Genomic DNA, 21,909 nt, shown 5'->3' with positions numbered 1-21,909 from the left:
GTATTTTTTTTTTTTTACTTGGGAAGCAAATGAAACATTCTGTACAGAAAGCAGACATACTGGTTTTGATAATACATGTATGCTTTTTCTAGTTGTTGATATACTTTTTCCATTTAAGTCTAACTTTAGATCATGTTATCTACAAATGAAAATCCATAGAAGGCCATGGGTGTAACTATACGAATGCAATATCACAATGTTCTCTATCCTGCCTATTCAAGTTTCCCATAAACTTGTCCAAACTGGAACTATGAGATACATCATCATCTTGGCAAAAGCAATGTTTACTTCCTTCTTTGTGATATTATCCTGTCATCCAGCAAATTTCCAGTAGGATTTCCAGCCTGACTTTTTTTTATGTAACGAATACATCCTACAACACAAAGTGCAGAGCCTTTATTAGACTGTCTACTTTAGACAATTTCTACATGTTAGAATTGTCTCCCAATAACAAAACTACTCCCATAATGGCGCCCTGCTAATTCCACCAGTAATCTGTTGGGAAACTTGGTAGAAACAGTTCTGAATCACTATCACTCCAGCACCACCATTGCAGGAGTTAGACATTACGCAGTGCTCATTCAAATCAGTATGTTGCCTCTGTAATGGAGAAGGTTCTCCACAGATAGAGATGTCTTCCCAATCCCAAGAAGTTTTTTTTAACTAAACCTGTGTGTCATGGTTTGGACAGGGTTAATGCCCTGCCCTCTCTGGGTTAATTGTTGTGGCCTCCTTTTGGATCCGGGAGGGATATTTACACCCACTGCTGGACTAGGATTCTCTGTCAGTTATACTTTCATTTTGTCTGTGTGCCTGACCCCCTGGTCTGCATGTGCATACTGTGTTGTTTGTTTGCTCTTTGTGCTTGATCTTGTCTGTTTGATCCTCTCGGCTTCCCTGCTTTGTGTTTCTATTAGGCTGGGTTCACATTGCGTTGAACCCGTCCGTTAGACAGATTATTGCAGGCGGCGGGTGAGGAATAGCCTGATCATCAGCTCCTGCTCTCACTGTTATTAGCGACAGCAGGTGTCGGATGATGGGAGTAAGAGTCCTAAAAGCCCCCACCTGCTGTTATCATTCTGACTTTAATGTAACTCGCATCATTCTTCTCTGCTTGCGCCGATAGCCGGCAGAGCAGGGGAGAATGATGAGAGCTGTCTTTAGCACCCGGTGACGGGGAAAAAAATGTGTTTTTTTTTTTTTTTTTGTTTTTTTTTAATTTATTTCTTTTCCCAGCTCAGTGTTATAAACTCCTGAGAAACACCTAGGGCTTCAAGGTGCTCACCACACATCTAGATACGTTTCCTGGGGGTTCTAGTTTCCACAATGTTGTCATGTCACTTGTGGGGGGTTTCCACTGTTTAGGCATATCAGACCCTTTCAAATGTGATATTGGCATTCCTTAATTATGCTAATTTTGCATGAAAAAAATCAAATGGTGCTCCTTCCAAACCGAGCCCTACCATGCGCCCAAACAGTGGTTTTCTCCAACATCGGTATGGGGGCTATCGGTATGCTCAGAAGAAATTGAACAACAAATATTAGGGTACATTTTTTCCTGTTACCCTTATGAACATAAAAAAATTGGGTCTAAAGTGGAATTTTTGTGAAAAAAAAATTAAATGTTAATTTTTTCCTTACACATTCAAAAAATTCCGGTGAAGTAACTGAATGGTTAATCAACTTATTGAATGTGGTTTTGAGCACCTTGAGGGGTGCAGTTTTTACAATGGTGTCACTTTTTGGCATTTTCTGTCATATAGACCCCTCAAGTAACTTCAAATGTAATGTGGTCCCATTTCGAAAATAAGAAATAACCATGTTTGTTATCGCTACATCAAGAAAAATCCTAGTCCTACTGAATAGACTGTTAGAATTTGTATTATGGCAAGAAAAAAGCAGCTAAGTAAAGAAAACCGAGTGGCCGTCATTACTTTAAGAAATGAAGGTCAGTCAGTCTGAAAAATTGTGAAAACATTGAAAGTGTCCTCAAGTGCAGTTGTAAAAACCAGCAAGCGCTACAAAGAAACTGGCTCACATGAGGACCGCCCCAAGAAAGGAAGACCAAGAGTCACCTCTGCTTCTGAGGATAAGTTTATCCGAGTCACCAGCCTCAGAAATCGCAGGTTAACAGCAGCTCAGATTAGAGACCTGGCCAATGCCACACAGAGTTCTAGCAGCAGACACATCTCTACAACAACTGTTAGGCCGGAGACACACTGGTGCGAGATACGACCGAGTCTCGCTGGTTAAAAGCAAGCTGTGGCACCTGCACTCTGGAGCGGAGCGTGCAGCTGCATAGCAATACATGGAGCTGCACGCTCCGCTCCGGAGTGCCGGTGCCACTGCTTGCTTTTAACCAGCGAGACTCGGCCGTATCTCGCACCAGTGTGTCTCCGGCCTTAAGAGGAGACTTTCATGGTAAAATAGCTGCTGGGAAACCACTGCTAAGGACAGGCAACAAGCAGAAGAGACTTGTTTGGGCTAAAGAACACAAGGAATGGACATTAGACCAGTGGAAATCTGTGCTTTGGTCTGATGAGTCCAAATTTAAGATCTTTGGTTCCAACCACCGTGTCTTTGTGCGACGCAGAAAAGGTGAACGGATGGACTCTACATGCCTGGTTCCCACCGTGAAGCATGGAGGAGGAGGTGTGATGGTGTGAGAGTGCTTTGCTGGTGACACTGTGGGGGATGTATTTCAAATTTGAAGGCATACCGAACCAGCATGGCTAACACAGCATCTTGCAGCGGCATGCTTTTCCATCCGGTTTGCGTTTAGTTGGACCATGATTTATTTTTCAACAGGACAATGACCCCAAACACACCTCCAGGCTGTGTAAGGGCTATTTGACCAAGAAGGAGAGTGATGGGGTGCTACGCCAGATGACCTGGCCTCCACAGTCACCAGACCTGAACCCAATCGAGATGGTTTGGGGTGAGCTGGACCGCAGAGTGAAGGCAAAAGGGCCAACAAGTGCAAAGCATCTCTGGGAACTCCTTCAAGATTGTTGGAAGACCATTGACCGGTGACTACCTCTTGAAGCTCATCAAGAGAATGCCAAGAGTGTGCGAAGCAGTCATCAAAGTAAAAGGTGGCTACTTTGAAGAACCTAGAATATAAGACATATTTTCAGTTGTTTCACACTTTTTTGTTAAGTATATAATTCCACATGTGTTAATTCATAGCTTTGATGCCTTCAGTGTGAATTTGCAATTTTCATAGTCATGAAAATATATATATATATCTGGCAAAAATTGAGAGACCACTGCAGTTTTATAAAAATCAGCTTCGCTATATGTCTGACAGCCATTCCATTCCAGTGTCCGTTGAATTCCAACCAGAGTACACCTCATTCTGCTTAATGTGCTTCTGATTAGGTGATCACCTGAACCAAATCTTATTTAACTAAGGAAAGTATAAAAAACCCTGCTGTGGTGATCACAATCCTCTTGTAGTAGAACAAGCTGGATGGCAAAACAAGTGCTAGTAATATCCCAAAAGTAATAGGAATGAAAAAATAACTTTTAACCATGCGAAAGGAGTTGAAAAGAAAGGTTTTGAGCGAGGAAAAGAAGGGCTCAATTCTGGCTTTACTAGCAGAGGCACCCAGTGAGCGTCATGTTGCCTCCATCCTTAAAATTTCTAAGATGGTAGTCCATTACAACAAGGTCAAGCAGCAGACATTGAGGACAACAAAGCTACAGACCGGCAGAGGGCGAAAACAACTCTCCACTGACTGGAATGACCATCATCTTATTCGAATGTCACTTAGCAACTGCAGGATGACATCAAGTGACCTACGAAAGGAATGGCAAATGGCAGCTGGGGTGAAGTGCTTGGCAAGAACAGTTCGTAACAGGCTCCTAGAAGCTGGCCTCAAGTCATGTAAAGCTAGAAAAAAAGCCTTTCATCAATGAAAAGCAAAGGAGAGCCAGGCTGAAGACCATAAGGATTGGACCATAGAGGACTGGAGTGAGGTAATCTTCTCTGATGAGTCTAATTTTCAGCTTTGCCCAACACCTGGTCGTCTAATGGTTAGACGGAGACCTGGAGGGGCATACAAGCCACAGTGTCTTGCACCCACTGTGAAATTTGGTGGAGGACTGGTGATGATCTGGGGATGCTTCAGCAAAGCTGGAATTGGGCAGGTTAATCTTTGCGAAGGACATATGAATCAAGCCACATGCAAGGTTATCCTGGAAAGACAGTTGATTTCTTCTGCTCAGGCAATGTTCCTCAACTCTGAGGACTGGTTTTTCCAGCAGGACAATGTGTCATGCCACACAGCTAGGTCAATCAATGTGTGGATGAAGGGCAACCATATCAAATCCCTGCCAGCCCAATCTCCAGACCGGAACCCCATTGAAAACCTCTGGAATGTAATCAAGAGGAAGATTGACAGTCACAAGCCATCAAACAAAGAAGAACTGCTTAATTTTTGTACCAGGTGTGGCATAAGGTCAAAGTCTGGTGGAAAGCATGCCAAGACGCATCAAAGCTGTGAATAAAAATCATGGTTATTGCACAAAATATTGATTTCTGAACTCTTCTTGAGATAAAACATTAGTATTGTTGTTTCTAAATGATTGTAATCGTGTTTTTTCGCATTACTTGAGGTCTGCAAGCAATGCATTTTTTTGTTATTTTGACCATTTCTCATTTTCTGCAAATAAATACACTATTTATTGCTTGGAAATTCGAAGACATGTTGTCAGTAGTTTATAGGATAAAAGAGCAATTTACATTTTACTCAAAAATATACCTATAAAGAGAAAAATCAGACAAACTGAAAATGTTGCAGTGGTCCCTTAATTTTTGCCAGAGCTGTATATATCCCAAAACAGTACCAATAATAACTACAGCTTACCCTGAAAAAGAAAAACTAGACTCCCAAACAGCTATTTGACTAAAAAAAAGAAAGAAAATAATAACACAAACCAAATTATTTTTTACAAAGTTCCAAATTTTGTTTAACCCCTTCACCACTTTGGGTTTTTCCATTTTTGAGTTTCTGTTTTTTGCTTCTTCCCAGAGCCATAACTTTTCTATTTTTCCGGCAATATGGCCTTGTGAAGTTTAGTTTTTTGTGGGACAAGTTGTACTTTTGAACGACACCATTGGTTTTGCTACATAGTGAACTGGAAAACAGATAGAAGACAGCCTGAATACATGTGGGAATTCCCTAACAAACTGGCAATCCCTGCATGTGTTCAGGTTGTCTAACAGCGACAAATCATGCATCAGCGGGGACACAAACGTAATCTACGAACACGCCCAAGATACTCGGCAAACACCCGAGCATGCTCGGAAAACACGAGTAACGAGCACACTCGCTCATCACTATTGGTGATTTGAATGTTCATATTTTTTTAAATGTTTAATATTTTTAAAAACATTTTTTTTACTTTTTACTTACTTCAATAGTCTCCATGGGAGACAAGAAGCTGCGATCATATGATCGCTTGTGCTACACAGAGCAGGGCTTCATCCCTGCTCTGTCTAGCTAAAATGCTCACTTGCTGTGAGCGCCGACCGCTGGGCGGTGCTCATAGCAATCCGGCAATGACAACCACAGGGGTGCTGATGGGCTAGATTAATGACGCACTTCCGGCACGAGTATGTTAAATGTTAACAGCCCTGGGTGGATTGCAATTCCACCCCTAGTGTTAGGGGCACATGTCAGCTGTTCAAATCAGCTGACATGTGCCTGAAAAGTTGCGGGCTCATCGCCGGAGCCCACAGAAAACAGGGGGAGTGCACCTTAGACGTAACTATACATCTAAGGTGGGAAAGGGGTTAAGCCAGTAAAATATGAAAATAATGATGTAAGATTGATATAGCTGTAATAGTGCTGTCCTGCAATATCATGCTAGCATGCAGGCTCAGACTGGCCCATAGGGGAACAGGGGAATCCCCCGGTGGTCCCGTGTGCAGATATGGGCCCCCAACCCCACTGTTTGGGCAGTACTTGACATTATTCACTTGATTTGCTCTGAACAGAGAAAAGCAACATATCATCACTCATTAACCAAACTACCCAGTTTACTATTCTATAAAAGCATAGGTAAATCTGTGAACAAGAGAGGAATAATATTTTCATGCAGATGAAAAGTGGATCCCCTAAAGTCACTGTTATTGGTAGTCCCATGGCACCTAGTTCGCCTGTTAGCAGGCTATTTTTACCCCTCATTGAATGTCTTAAATACAAAACTGGGAATAAAAGGGTGGAGCTTCAACCAACTTACAATTTTTTTTTATAGTTTTGATGCATTTTTTATTTGTTCTAAAGCAAGAGTGGCTAAAAATGAAGGGAGTTATATATTTATTTCTTACATTCATTATAGGACTTTAATAATCTTGATTGTGATCCTCTGAAGCTCCACATCTCATTTATTGCTTACAAATACGCAATCTTGTATGTTTGGTTGTGGTTGTGACTGGCACTACAGCCCAGACTCCTTTACTTGGAGTAATGTGGGAGATGCAGAGTGCTAATAGTGCCAACCACAGTTCCTCCAGTGTTCATCCATTCAGAACAATCCTCCATGGTTCTTACCATGGGACTGTTACAGGTCAGGTACAGTGGGACTAATCTTCTGTATCCAGCACTTTTTGAAAGGCTCACTACACCTATCTAGACCTGTCAGAGTATGAAATTGTCTGCCATCTGATGTAGGTCATAGGAAGCTGAATATAATGATACCTAGATATCGGCGATCCAATGTCTTATTACAGAGAAATCCACATTTTTCTTACATATAAATGAGCTGTTGAAGACTATGGGCCGGACATAGATCTCCCTGAGAATCTGCCTCCAGACATCTGTGAACTCTTGCTAAGGAGAAGGCAAATTGGAGACAATGGACTTAGAGCAGAGTATTACAGGAAGTAGTTGTGGTAGAGCTGGACCATGCATCACCATCGGCCTGCACCACAAGTCACTATCACCAAGCTCAAATCAGGATTCATTGTCCATCCCATTTCAGTGGCCAGATGGAAGTGGAGCAGTATTGCACCAAAGGGTTATGTCTTCAACATGGAAGCTATGCAGGTAATAAAAGTATATTAGAAAAGTGATAGTAAAAATTAAAACATATAAAACGGGGTCAAGTACTTGTGAGAAAACTCCTTTAAAAAAAGATTCACAAACACCTGTACAATCTAATGGTCATGAATCTAAGAATATCCGTTCTTGGATATGAAGGAGGATTGACCATATTCTATTTTTTTGTCTGTCCCTGCTTTACCCAGAGAGGGTTAGGATTGATTACTTTCAGTTGGGGGTACACGGCAACTTTGGCCACAACATTATGCTGCAATGTAGTAGCTGCATGGAACAATATTGTCCAAAGTCACTTATATCCCCAGAATAACTCTCTTTTATCCATAGATATAGCATGCATATTAATTCAAGCCAAAAGTGGACATTAGTAGGGAGCGGATGATTGCTGACTACACAACTTTAGCCTTCAGTTATTGCATATCTATCCAGTACAGTGCCTAAACGTTTCTTTTCAGCCCCATTGACATTGGATAGAGTGCTGCAGCACATGCATAACCACCGCTACACTCCTGTGTAAAGGTGATAAAAGTCCATTGTAAGAGAGTCCCATTAACGATCTTTGAAGTATGATTTTTATTTTTTTTAATATTACCGTACCTAGATTTTGAAGATGACAGTTCTTGACTGTTTCACTTCCAATAAAAGAGTTAAATCCAAAGGGTCTCTAAATTCTATTGGGTCAATATTACAAATTGACACCAATATTTCACACCACAATAGGTCTTTTAGGCTAAGAGAACCTGGGCTGTAATACCCTCTGAGACTTTGATAAACTCCATTCTTTCAGTGCATCTGAATTCTGGAACCATTGGATGAATAACATATAAATATTTGGTTATCAGTATCCAAAACTATTCATGTTTTCATATTGTTTCAAGTAAAAATATATTAAAAAAGCAAGTCACTAATTGTTCCTGAATTATTTCTTTGCCTATAGGAGATTGCTATCACTTAAAATAGCTGTGTGAACATTCACAAGAACAAGTCAGCAGTGAAGGTCATGTACTCATGTTTGACATGTGAACCATGCAGCTGCACGTACTGTATGATCGCCAGCCTCAGTCTTCCGTACATCTGGGTCTACTTCCTTCAATAGATGTTGTCAGATTTTGTCATAATTCATATCTGAGCAGGGAATAGCAGCCAACCACACATCCGTCAATGATGACGTTGCTAAGATAGATCAAGAGTTTCATAAATGTTTTCCACTTGCGTGCAGTAATTAACTGTAGCATATGGCAGTAACACTCTTCATTAGCTTGTCAGAAAACAGGAAATTTTCCATTGACAAGAACAGGGAATGATGGCTCAGCAACTAATGCTTAGTAACTTGCATGATTTTTCAATGTTAGAAGACTCCAGACTTGAATCTATTTAGATCATGTAAAAATAGTGAATTTAGTAGAATTCCTATTAATTTTACAGAGTCCTCAGAGACAACATGGGAGCTATACCACTAAAAGCATCAGGGGTTAACGGTTAGCTCTGGGGTAATGGTGATGTAAATGCTCAAATGAATTTCCCCTTAAAATCACAGATCCAATGGAGCTGTAAGTGGCTCTAATTAATAGACGACAATTCAGTTTGGTTCCAATTGTTCAGCAAGCCATAAATGGTTATTTAAACAGTTGATGTTTATAGGGGTATATCTAACAAGGTTAGTTATCACCTATCCCAAGGATAGATGAGAGCGTGAAGATTTTTAAGGGATCCTGAGAACAGCCATCTAAAATGCCCCACTGGAATGGAACTTGCCTTTTACTCCAGTCATCTTGTCATGGGGTTGCCACGACAGTGTGGAGCCAGAAGACTGCAGCATATGATTGCTCCTACCCCGGCGCTGAGAAGAAGCACTTCTCTGTCATACTAAATGTGTTTATTTCTTCTGGCAGAACAGGGGTTAATCGTTGGCCATGTTGGAAATCACCGTGCTCAGCTGTGCTCGGTTAACCACTCCTTTTCCCTTTATAATCTGGGCTCTGTTACTAATTCTCGTTAGAGGTAGCTTTATTGCTGCATGGCTAACAGAGGGAAAGGAGTTGGTATTAGAAGGAGAGTTGGAGGAGTTACGAGCAACTGTCGCATGGTAATTCCTTATCCTTCTCTATTTTGTTCTTTTCCCCTTCCTGCACACCCCGGTGGATTCCTCTGTTATATGTGAGTGAATATTTTGTATGTCTGGAGTTTTCTGTTAACGCTTGTCTGTGTTACCCTGTTTGTCAGTGAGTGTACTGTGGTGCACAGTAGCGACCCTCTTCCCTGGGTGGGGGAAGAGAACAGGCGGAGGGCTATCTTAAGAGATAAGGCAAGGGTGGAGGCCCTGGCATCTTCGCCATCTGAAGTATCCCTGGGAGCAGGGCAAGCTAGGGCGCCCCCTAGTATTGGAGACAGGAAAGGAGCTTCTGGTCCCGAGTCACCTGATAGCTGTGTCATGACACATCTACTTAACCCCTTTCCGACATTAGACGTACTGTCCCGTCGAGGTGGGGTGGGCCCGTATGACCACCGACGGGATAGTACGTCATATGCGATCGGCCGCGCTCACGAGGGGCGCACGGCCGATCGCGGCCGGGTGTCAGCTGACTATCGTAGCTGACATCCGGCACTATGTGCCAGGAGCGGTCATGGACCGCCCCGGCACACTGCGATCAAACATGATCGCAGTGTTCCGGCGGTATAGGGAAGCATTGCGCAGGGAGGGGGCTCCCTGCATGCTTCACTGAGACCCCCGGAGCAACGCGATGTGATCACGTTGCTCAGAGGGTCTCTTACCTCCTCCTCCCTGCAGCAGGCTCGGATCCAAAATGGCCTCGGGGCTGCATCCGGGTCCTGCAGGGAGGTGGCTTCACAGCGCCTGCTCAGAGCAGGCGTCGGGAAGCCTCCAGGAGTGCACGTCAGATCGCTGATCTGACACAGTGCACAGCAAAGTGTCAGATCAGCGATCTTACACTATAACATGATGCCCCCCCCCGGGGCAATGTTATACTGTAAAAAAAAATATATATATATATACGGTATATATATTCACATGTGTAAAAAAAAAAAAAAAAAAACTCCAAATATATATATATATATATATATATATATATATATATATATATATATATATATATATATATATATATATATATATATATATATATATATATATATATATATATAGTGGCTTAGCGACTGGTCATGTGATTAATGGACGGTATGTATCGCAGAGGTGGGTGGCCCTGTGATGGAAGCCTGGGTATGTTTTGCTCAAGCAGATCTACTGCTGAAGGATTTGTTTACATTGGGAAGGCTTCCAGGTGATTGGAGAGATGGGTGGGTTCAGTCACCTACAAACCCACCCAAAGAGGCGTGTCTGAACACGTAAGATGGTTATGTGTGTAAGGACCTGTGGTGATGTCACGCTCACCTGACAGGCCATGTGACAGGTACCTGGGTGTGGTTACACCTATGTAAAGGAGGTGCGTGTAGCACATGGTGAGTGTGTGGGAGTCTGTCAGGGTGGACACACTTCCATGTGTCCTGGCTGGACACTGCAGAGTGACCTGTGTGTTGGACGGTTCCACGTGGGGACAGCCATCCTGAACAACACACAGAGACCATATTTAGGCTGGAGAGCCTACGTGCTGGACATAGCACAGTCTGTGTGCCCACAGACCTGAGAGAGCGGAGCTCTACTATGGACATTGAGGAATCATCTGTCAGACGTAAGACTGTTTACCTGTTGTTCCTGTTGCAATGTGGTTTATGGAGCAATAAACCCTGTGAACTTTTAATGAAATGTGTCTCCTGAGTGTCACCCATCGCACCTGAGTGAGTACAATCCCTACAATATATACAGTGGGGCAAAAAAGTATTTAGTCATTCAGCAATAGTGCAAGTTCCACCACTTAAAAAGATGAGAGGCGTCTGTAATTTACATCATAGGTAGACCTCAACTATGGGAGACAACTGAGAAAAAAAAATCCAGAAAATCACATTGTCTGTTTTTTTATCATTTTATTTGCATATTATGGTGGAAAATAAGTATTTGGTCAGAAACAAAATTTCATCTCAATACTTTGTAATATATCCTTTGTTGGCAATGACAGAGGTCAAACGTTTTATGTAAGTCTTCACAAGGTTGCCACACACTGTTGTTGGTATGTTGGCCCATTCCTCCATGCAGATCTCCTCTAGAGCAGTGATGTTTTTGGCTTTTCGCTTGGCAACACGGACTTTCAACTCCCTCCAAAGGTTTTCTATAGGGTTGAGATCTGGAGACTGGCTAGGCCACTCCAGGACCTTGAAATGCTTCTTACGAAGCCACTCCTTCGTTGCCCTGGCGGTGTGCTTTGGATCATTGTCATGTTGAAAGACCCAGCCACGTTTCATCTTCAATGCCCTTGCTGATGGAAGGAGGTTTGCACTCAAAATCTCCCGATACATGGCCCCATTCATTCTTTCATGTACCCGGATCAGTCGTCCTGGCCCCTTTGCAGAGAAACAGCCCCAAAGCATGATGTTTCCACCACCATGCTTTACAGTAGGTATGGTGTTTGATGGATGCAACTCAGTATTCTTTTTCCTCCAAACACGACAAGTTGTGTTTCTACCAAACAGTTCCAGTTTGGTTTCATCAGACCATAGGACATTCTCCCAAAACTCCTCTGGATCATCCAAATGCTCTCTAGCAAACTTCAGACGGGCCCGGACATGTACTGGCTTAAGCAGTGGGACACGTCTGGCACTGCAGGATCTGAGTCCATGGTGGCGTAGTGTGTTACTTATGGTAGGCCTTGTTACATTGGTCCCAGCTCTCTGCAGTTCATTCACTAGGTCCCCCCGCGTGGTTCTGGGATTTTTGCTCACCGTTCTTGTAAACATTCTGACCCCACGGGGTGGGATTTTGCGTGGAGCCCCAGATCGAGGGAGATTATCAGTGGTCTTGAATGTCTTCCATTTTCTAATTATTGCTCCCACTGTTGATTTCTTCACTCCAAGCTGGTTGGCTATTGCAGATTCAGTCTTCCCAGCCTGGTGCAGGGCTACAATTTTGTTTCTGGTGTCCTTTGACAGCTCTTTGGTCTTCACCATAGTGGAGTTTGGAGTCAGACTGTTTGAGGGTGTGCACAGGTGTCTTTTTATACTGATAACAAGTTTAAACAGGTGCCATTACTACAGGTAATGAGTGGAGGAAAGAGGAGACTCTTAAAGAAGAAGTTACAGGTCTGTGAGAGCCAGAAATCTTGATTGTTTGTTTCTGACCAAATACTTATTTTCCACCATAATATGCAAATAAAATGATAAAAAAACAGACAATGTGATTTTCTGGATTTTTATTTCTCAGTTTGTCTCCCATAGTTGAGGTCTACCTATGATGTAAATTACAGACGCCTCTCATCTTTTTAAGTGGTGGAACTTGCACTATTGCTGAATGACTAAATACTTTTTTGCCCCACTGTATATATTGTTCCTATAAATACATTTCTTTATAAAAAAAAACAAAACAATAAAAGTACAAATATTTAGTATCGCCGCGTCCGTAACGACCCGACCTATAAAACTGTCCCACTAGTTAACCCCTTCAGTGAACACCGTAAAAAAAAGGGCAAAAAACAACGCTTTATCATACCGCCAAACAAAATGTGGAATAACACGCAATCAAAAAGACGGATATAAATAACCATTGTACCGCTGAAAACGTCATCTTGACCCGCAAAAAACGAGCCGCAATACAGCGTCATCAAAGAAAAAATTAAAAAGTTATAGTCCTCAGAATAAAGCAATGCAAAAATAATTTTTTCTATAAAATAGTTTTTATCATATAAAAGCGCCAAAACATAAAAAAATGATATAAGTGAGGTATCGCTGTAATCATACTGACCCGAAGAATAAAACTGCTTTATCCATTTTACCAAACGCAGAACGGTATAAACGCCTCCCCCAAAAGAAATTCATGAATAGCTGGTTTTTGGTCATTCTGCCTCACAAAAATCGGAATAAAAAGCGATCAAAAAATTTCACGTGCCCGAAAATGTTACCAATAAAAACGTCAACTCGTCGCGCAAAAAACAAGACCTCACATGACTCTGTGGACCAAAATATGGAAAAATTATAGCTCTCAAAATGTGGTAACGCAAAAAATATTTTTTGCAATAAAAAGCGTCTTTCAGTGTGTGACGGCTGCCAATCATAAAAATCCGCTAAAAAACCGCTATAAAAGTAAATCAAACCCCCCTTTATCACCCCCTTAGTTAGGGAAAAATTAAAAAATTTAAAAAATGTATTTATTTCCATTTTCCCGTTAGGGTTAGGGTTAGGGTTGGGACTAGTGTTAAGCCTACAGTTAGGGTTGGGGCTAAAGTTAGGGTTGGGGTTAAAGTTAGGGTTAAGGTTTGGATTACATTTACGGTTGGGAATAGGGTTGGGATTAGGGTTAAGGGTGTGTCAGGGTTAGGGGTGTGGTTAGGGTTACCATTGGGATTAGGGTTAGGGATGTGTTTGGATTAGGGTTTCAGTTATAATTGGGGGGTTTCCACTGTTTAGGCACATCAGGGGCTCTCCAAACGCGACATGGTGTCCGATCTCAATTCCAGCCAATTCTGCGTTGAAAAAGTAAAACAGTGCTCCTTCCCTTCCGAGCTCTCCCGTGCGCCCAAACAGGTGTTTACCCCAACATATGGGGTATCAGCGTACTCAGGAGAAATTGGACCCCAAAAGTTGTTGTCCAATTTGTCCTGTTACCCTTGGGAAAATACAAAACTGGGGGCTAAAAAATAATTTTTGTGGGAAAAAAAAAGGATTTTTTATTTTCACGGCTCTGCGTTATAAACTGTAGTGAAACACTTGGGGGTTCAAAGTTCTCACAACGCATCTAGATAAGTTCCTTGGGGGATCTAGTTTCCAATATGGGGTCACTTGTGGGGGGTTTCTACTGTTTAGGTACATTAGGGGCTCTGCAAACGCAATGTGATGCCTGCAGACCAATCCATCTAAGTCTGCATTCCAAATGACGCTCCTTCCCTTCCGAGCTCTGCCATGCGCTCAAACGGTGGTTCCCCCCCACGTATGGGGTATCAGCGTACTCAGGACAAATTGGACAACAACTTTTGGGGTCCAATTTCAACTCTTACCCTTGGAAAAATACAAAACTGGGGGCTAAAAAATAATTTTTGTGAAAAAAAAAGATATTTTATTTTCACGGCTCTGCGTTATAAACTGTAGTGAAACATTTGGGGTTTCAAAGCTCTCACAACACATCTAGATAAGTTCCTTAGGGGGTCTACTTTCCAAAATGGTGTCACTTGTGGGGGGTTTCCATGTTTAGGCACATCAGTGGTTCTTCAAACGCAACATGGCGTCCCATCTCAATTCCAGTCAATTTTGCATTGAAAAGTCAAATGGCGCTCCTTCGCTTCCGAGCTCTGCCATGCGCCCAAACAGTGGTTTACCCCCACATATGGGGTATCGGCGTACTCAGGACAAATTGTACAACAACTTTTGGGGTCCATTTTCTCCTGTTACCCTTGGTAAAATAAAACAAATTGGAGCTGAAGTAAATTTTTTTTTTACTATTCACCTGAAGGGTTAATAAACTTCTTAAATGTGGTTTTGAGCACCTTGAGGGGTGCAGTTTTTAGAATGGTGTCACACTTGGTTATTTTCTATCATATAGACCCCTCAAAATGACTTCAAATGAGATGTGGTCCCTAAAAAAAAAAAAAAATGGTGTTGTAAAAATAAGAAATTGCTGGTCAACTTTTAACCCTTAACTCCCTAACAAAAAAAAATTTTTGGTTCCAAAATTGTGCTGATGTAAAGTAGACATGTGGGAAATTTTACGTATTAAGTATTTTGTGTAACATGATGATGTGTGATTTAATTGTATAAAAATTCAAAGTTGTAAAATTGCGAAATTTGCTAAATTTTCGCCATATTTCCGTTAGCTTGATTTTTTTTTTTAGCATTTCTTATTTAGATCTTTTTACTCCTGTAATGCTATTTCTGTTTTCTCAGCCTTCAGGATTTTGAATGCTCTTTGTTTTTGTCTTATTACACTTTGTACTGTCTTATTTATCCATAATGGGTTCTTTATATTCCTTTACATTACCAGGGAGTATAAGTTTTCTACAGGATTCTGGTAATATTTCCTTAAACATGCCCCATTTATGTTCGGTATCCCCAGTTACCATGACATGATCCCAGTCTACGTGATTAAGTTCTTTTCTTAATTTGTTGAAATCCGCTTTTTTAAAGTTCCATGTTTTTGTATTTCCCCTTTTGAGTGTTTGATTGAAAATTACACTGAAACTCACCATATTATGGTCACTGCTTCCCAAATGTTCCCTGACCTGTAGATCTGAAATTGTATCTGGTCTATTTGACAGAACAAGATCCAGCAGATTACCTCCCCTGGTTGGTTCATCTACCAGCTGACAGAGCTAATTGTTCTGAACTCTGGAGAAGAACTTGCAGCTTTTAGCACAGCCAGGTTATATGTCTGGAAAGTTAAAATCCCCCCATAATAAGGACCCTATTATTATATTATGCCTTTTTAATTTGTTGCACCATTGCATCCTCTACCTGTTTCAGCTATATAAGAGGTTTGTAGGAAACTCCAATTAGCAGCTTTCCATTATTGCCATCCCCATGTACATTTACCCATACTGAATCGACATTGTCGCAGCTCCCCCCAGTGTCGTCTTTGAGCACAGGTTTTAAGTTGTTTTTTTTTATCTTTCGCATCCTTTCTAAATGTAGTGTAACCCTCTATGTTCGTCACCCAGTCATGGCTTTCATCCAGCCAGATTTCCGTAATGCTCACCACATCATATTCTGTGACCAACATGAGATCCTAACTTAAAAGCTCCCCCATCCGTCTGATCATTTTTTCCTCAAGCACAACTGCACTCACCATTGAGGTGCAGCCAGTCCCTAACGTAGGGCCTGTAGCCGACGGATAAGTAGGCCCAGTTCTCCATGAACCCAAACCCTTCCTTCCTGCACCAATTTCTAAGCCACTTATTTATCTCCCTAGGCTCCTGATGTCTTTCTAGTGATGCTTATGGTATTGTTGGTATTTCTGAAAACACCATCTTGGAGATCTTGCCCTTCAGCTTCTCTCCTAGTTCACTGTAATCATTTTAAGGACCTCCCATCTCCCTCTAATTTTGTAATTGGTACCGATGTGTACTATGACCATTGGGTTTTTCCCAACCCCACCCAGCAATCTTTCTATCCGATCCCCAATAATTGTTGAATTGTAGAACCTGTTTTCTTTTAGTAGCAACAGATATTAAGATGGTGCTACCTCCCACCCTGACACTTCAATAGTCACACTTATTTTACCTCTTCCTAATTGATCCTCTTCCTAATTGATCTTCCTAAAGTTATTTCAAATGAATCTCCATTCTCAAAGCACAGATTTCTGAATATTTATATGTGTATAAATATATATTATCAATTTTGTTTTCCACATTTCAGATAGAAATGTATGGTATTTTTTTACGCTTCCTAAAAGCCTAGAAAAAAGTGCTACATTGAAGGGTCTTAAGAGTAATCTCAGGTATACAATACAATTATTATGCCTATTAGGATATACTGTATGCATTTCATAAATGTTTTTTTTTCCAGGCATTATGTTGTATGGAGCATTATATAGGGTCCATGATTCTGTATGGAGCAATATATAGGACTCATTATACTGTATGAACCATTCATTATGTAGGGCTTATTATTCTGTATGGAGCACTATGTGGTGCCCATAATACTGTATGGAGCAATATATGGGGCTCATTATATTGTATGGAGCAATATATGGGGCTCATTATACTGTATGGAGCAATATATGGGGCTTATACTGTATTGCGCTTTATATGGGGTCATTATTCTGTATGGAGCAGTATATGGGGCCTATTATATACTGCATGGAGCAATATATAGGGCAATAAATGGGGCTCATTATTCTGTATGGAGCAATATATGAGGCTCATTATACTGTATTGAGCAATATATGGGGCTTATTGTACTGCATGGAGCTTTATATGGGGCTCATTATTCTGTATGGAGCACTATATGGTGCCCATAATACTGTACGGGGTAATATATGGGGCTTATTATACTCTATGGCGCTTTATATGGGGGGCCATTATTCTGTATGGATCAATATATGGGGCCTATTATATACTCTATGGAGGAATATATGGGGCTCATTCTTTTGTATGGAGGAATATATGGGGCTCATTCTTTTGTATAGAGCAATATATGGGGCTCATTCTGTATTGAGCAATATATGAGGCTCATTATGCTGTATGAAGCAATATATGGGGCTCATTATTCTGTATGGAGCAATATATGGGGCTCATTATTCTGTATGGAGCAATATATGGGGCTCATTATTCTGTATGGAGCATTACAGAATGCTGTAGATAAGCCCCTGATGACGGTGAGCTTACCTCACCATCGATTGTGGGGGTGACAGGTTCCCTTTAAATGTACTGGTCACACCAGTGTTTTGGTAGCAATGGTCAATGTAAATACTTTTATTGCCAAAAAAAGTCAAAATAATACTAGGAGTAATACCTTTATTGGCTAACCTGAAAAATTATATTGTCAAGCTCTCAGAGAACAGGGGCTCCTTCTTTAGGTAAGTTAACAAATTACGGTAATTACAGAGACAAGAGCAAAACATTTAGGAGATATTACAACAGGACCTTTGTGCAAGGGGTGGTGCCTCCTAAAAATACGTCAAGGTTATAAAATTAAGGTTTTTGTTAGAAATGGAGAAGTGGGGAGGGTGATGACTTAGGAGTTTGGTGCTCTGGTGTCAGTCCGTGTGAATTGTGTCCATGTAGTGAGCCATAAAAGGAGACCTTCAGCATGGTAGATACTTAGTGCTCTCTGAACTTTCCCAGGAGCAAATATTTAACTCAAAACTCAATAAACCGTACCTGATCTAAATTCTGTTGAAATGAAGTAGGAAACTGTGCTACACTTATTTGTGAATATTCCACTTACCGTATATACTCGAGTATAAGCCGAGATTTTCAGCCCAAATTTTTGGGCTGAAAGTGCCCCTCTCGGCTTATACTCGAGTCACGGTCGGCGGGTGAGGGGGAGAGGGCGCTGAGGCATACTTACCTGCTTCCTGGGCTCCTGGCGCTCCCCCTGCCCGTCCCAAGGTCTCCGGGTGCCGCAGCTCTTCCCCTGTTCAGCGGTCACGTGGGACCGCTCATTAGAGAAATGAATATGGACTCCACTCCCATAGGGGCGGAGCCGCCTATTCATTTCTCTAATCAGCGGTGCCGGTGACCGCTGACAGAGGAAGAGGCTGCGGCACCGAAGACCAGCTGTCCGGGGGAAGGAGCGGGACGCCGGGAGCAGGTAAGTATTACATATTCAGCTGTCCGTGTTCCACACGCCGGGCGCCGCTCTGTCTTCCCAGCGTCTCTCTCTCCGCCCTGACTGTGCAGGTCAGAGGGCGTGATGACGCATATAGTGTGCGCGCCGCCCTCTGCCTGATCAGTCAGTGCGGAGAGACGCCGGGACGGGACGCTGAGGAGCTGCAAGCAAGAGAGGTGAGTATGTGTTTTATTATTTTTATTGCAGCAGCAGCAGCAGCAGCAGCACAGCTTTCTATGGCACATCCTATGGGGCAATAATGAACGGTGCAGAGCACTATATGGCACAGCTATGGGGCAATTATGAACGGTGCAGAGCACTATATGGCACAGCTATGGGGCAATAATAAACGGTGCAGAGCACTATATGGCACAGCTATGGGGAAATAATGAACGGCGAAGAGCACTATATGGCACAGCTATGGGGAAATAATGAACGGCGCAGAGCACTATATGGCACAGCTATGGGGCAATAATGAACGGCGCAGAGCACTATATGGCACATATTTCTATGGTACAGCTATGGGGCAATAATGAATGGTGCAGAGCACTATATGGCACAGCTATGGGGCCATAATGAACGGTATGGAGCATTTATTTTTATTTTTGAAATTCACCGGTAGCTGCTGCATTTTCCACCCTAGGCTTATACTCGAGTCAATAAGTTTTCCCAGTTTTTTGTGGCAAAATTAGGGGGGTCGGCTTATACTCGGGTCGGCTTATACTCGAGTATATACGGTATATGTCTGACAGATGAAGGTCCAAACACCCTCACATAGCCATTTTCTCAGCCACTTCTCCATTCTTGAAGCATGAGACTGGGCCATGTTCTTCGGACAGATGCAAGTCCCAAACGTGGGATCAGTATGTATCAGATATTTTTGGCATATCTTGTTTGTCTTCCAAAACTGAGAAGTGGGAATCGCTAAAGGAAAATTCCAGAAAGCACATGAAATCAGAAACTCTACTCCCTACCTAGCACACATAATAACCATGTACTTTTTTACCCCATGCCACTTCTAACTTTGCTTTTCAAACAAAAAAAAATCCACATTCTGTCGGCCTTTGTTGTAGAAATCATTGTCCAGAGCCAGAAGCTTTGCTTAAAGGGAACCTGTCACCACGTTTTTGGAAGATGGGATAAAAATAGCGTTAAATAGGGGCAGAGGTGGGCGTTACATTAGTGTGTGTGTTATGCGTTTATTACCCACCTAAGTTGCCGAAATACCTTTGCAAAGTCTCCGTTTTCGCCTGTCAATCAGGCTAGTCTGGTCAGATGGGCGTTGTCTTCACCCAGATTTGGCGTAGTTTTCCGTTGGTGGCGTAGTGGTGTGCGCATGCCCAAGGTCCCGAATCCTCTTCCAGGGGATTTAAAATAGCGCGGTGTTCGTTATTGCATTGGTGATCGGTGGGCGCGGCCATCTTCCTTTGGCCGCGCGTGCGCAGAAGCGGCGCTCTGCTGGCCGCGGCTTCAGGAAAATGGCCGCCGCGATATCCATCTGCGCACGCGCGGCATCGCGGCGGCCATTTTCCTGAAGCCGCGGCCAGCAGAGCGCCGCTTCTGCGCACGCGCGGCCAAAGGAAGATGGCCGCGCCCACCGATCACCAATGCAATAACGAACACCGCGCTATTTTAAATCCCCTGGAAGAGGATTCGGGACCTTGGGCATGCGCACACCACTACGCCACCAACGGAAAACTACGCCAAATCTGGGTGAAGACACCACGCCCATGCGACCTGACCAGCCTGATTGACAGGCGAAAACGGAGACTTTGCAAAGTTATTTCGGCAACTTAGGTGGGTAATAAACGCATAACACACACACTAATGTAACGCCCACCTCTGCCCCTATTTAACGCTATTTTTATCCCATCTTCCAAAAACGTGGTGACAGGTTCCCTTTAACTGCATGTCCCGTAATGTATTTTCCTGCATTGCAAATGTAGCGGTGACCTGATTTACAATTTACTAAGTACATTTCTATAGATTCATTTTAAATTGTAGAATGGTTGCTGAATAGCCATTAATGTAGACCTACGGTACTAAAAGGCGCAGGAGAGGCTATAGGCTGTACCTGTAAATCAGCATTCATGGCACAGGCAGGGTGCAAACGCATGTTCCTTCTCCTTCTAAAGCCACAGTGGGAGCTGAAAACAGCTGATCAGTAGGGATGTTGGGTTTCGGACCCCACCAATCTGATAGTAATAACTTCGGCTTCATTCAGCTGTTCGCATTTCATGGACAAAATGTTTTCTGTGTATCTCATGGATAGAGCATGTACCCATTACAGTCTATGAGCATGTTCACATGTCATGTCCGTTCTGTTTTTTTTATTTGCAAACCAATTGTCTGCAAAAATGTAAAAAAAAAGGAAACATTTAAGTTTTTGATCCTAATTGTGCCAATTACTTCTTGAATAAGAAGGATAGGAGTCACATGCAGGGCTGTACTGGCCATGTGGCAATTCTGGAAAATGCCGGAAGGGCCTGTCTGGTCGTGGGCCTCTTGTCTGCTACGTTGTTAACAGAATTGGTGTTCTCAAGACACCCATACTGTTAACAGTTGTGATGGAGCACAAAGTCGCTGACTCCATCACTTACCCCAGCAGGCCACCGGTATCATTAGAAATATTGGTCTTGTAGTAAATCTTGCTTTCCTCCATCCAGGGTAATATTAGTAATATATCCACATCTGGTGCTTGGGGACGGGGACAACATGGGCCTGTGTGATTTTAAATTCCAGGGCTGAATTTCAGTCCCAGTCCGTACCTGCTCACATGCCATCCATTTTTACTGTTTATGGGTAAGAGAAGTTTGGATTTTTTTTTGCATACAAGAAAAATTGAGGCAACATCGTTGGCAAAACAGGAGACACAGACCAAAATGGATGACAAATGATAAAAAACTGCCTAAAAAATGCAACCCCCCCCCAAAACGCTTCCATTTCTGTCCCACATCAACAAATCAAAAAAAATGTCCAAAGAGGCTTCATACTGAGGATTGGTCATCAGAATGAAAATCCTGTACAGCCACTTCATCCTAAGTTGCAAAGTATCTGTCTAATTTAACATATTGAAAATATTATTTGAAAAAATAGTATGTTGTCTTTCAAAATGTTGCTTCATGTAAGGGGTGTGCACACAGTTTTTCTTTAGGAGTTTTGGGAGCAAAAACTGAGCGGAAACTCTCCAAATTCTCCTCAAAAACTTGGACGCTCTGCTCAGTTTCTGCCTCAAAAACTCTGCAAGACTCCATGTGCACAGTCTTTGAAAAAGTACCGTACTTTGTTACAAAACATTGCTTTTTCAAATATCTGTTCTGTGTCAGAAACATTAATTATTTAACATTACTTTCTCATCTGAACAATTAATATAGTTGTGCTAATTAATTGTGTGATACACTGTGAGGCGAAGGAGATGATAAATGTAATCACTAATCTCTTGTAACGTGATCATTTTCAG

The 21,909-nt window shown here is 42.2% G+C and overlaps 1 protein-coding gene across 2 annotated transcripts in view; it reads left to right on the top strand.

The window, feature by feature from the left end:
• Positions 1 to 21,909, top strand: part of MLXIPL (MLX interacting protein like) — a 142,438-nt gene that overhangs the window by 37,053 nt on the left and 83,476 nt on the right. The gene's annotated exons all lie outside the window — the stretch shown is intronic.

This window comes from Ranitomeya variabilis, chromosome 3 (assembly GCF_051348905.1).
Source record: "Ranitomeya variabilis isolate aRanVar5 chromosome 3, aRanVar5.hap1, whole genome shotgun sequence".
Classification (NCBI taxonomy): domain Eukaryota; kingdom Metazoa; phylum Chordata; class Amphibia; order Anura; family Dendrobatidae; genus Ranitomeya; species Ranitomeya variabilis.
The sequence above is the reverse complement of the archived record's forward strand: the minus strand, read 5'-3'. Positions and strand labels throughout refer to the sequence as shown.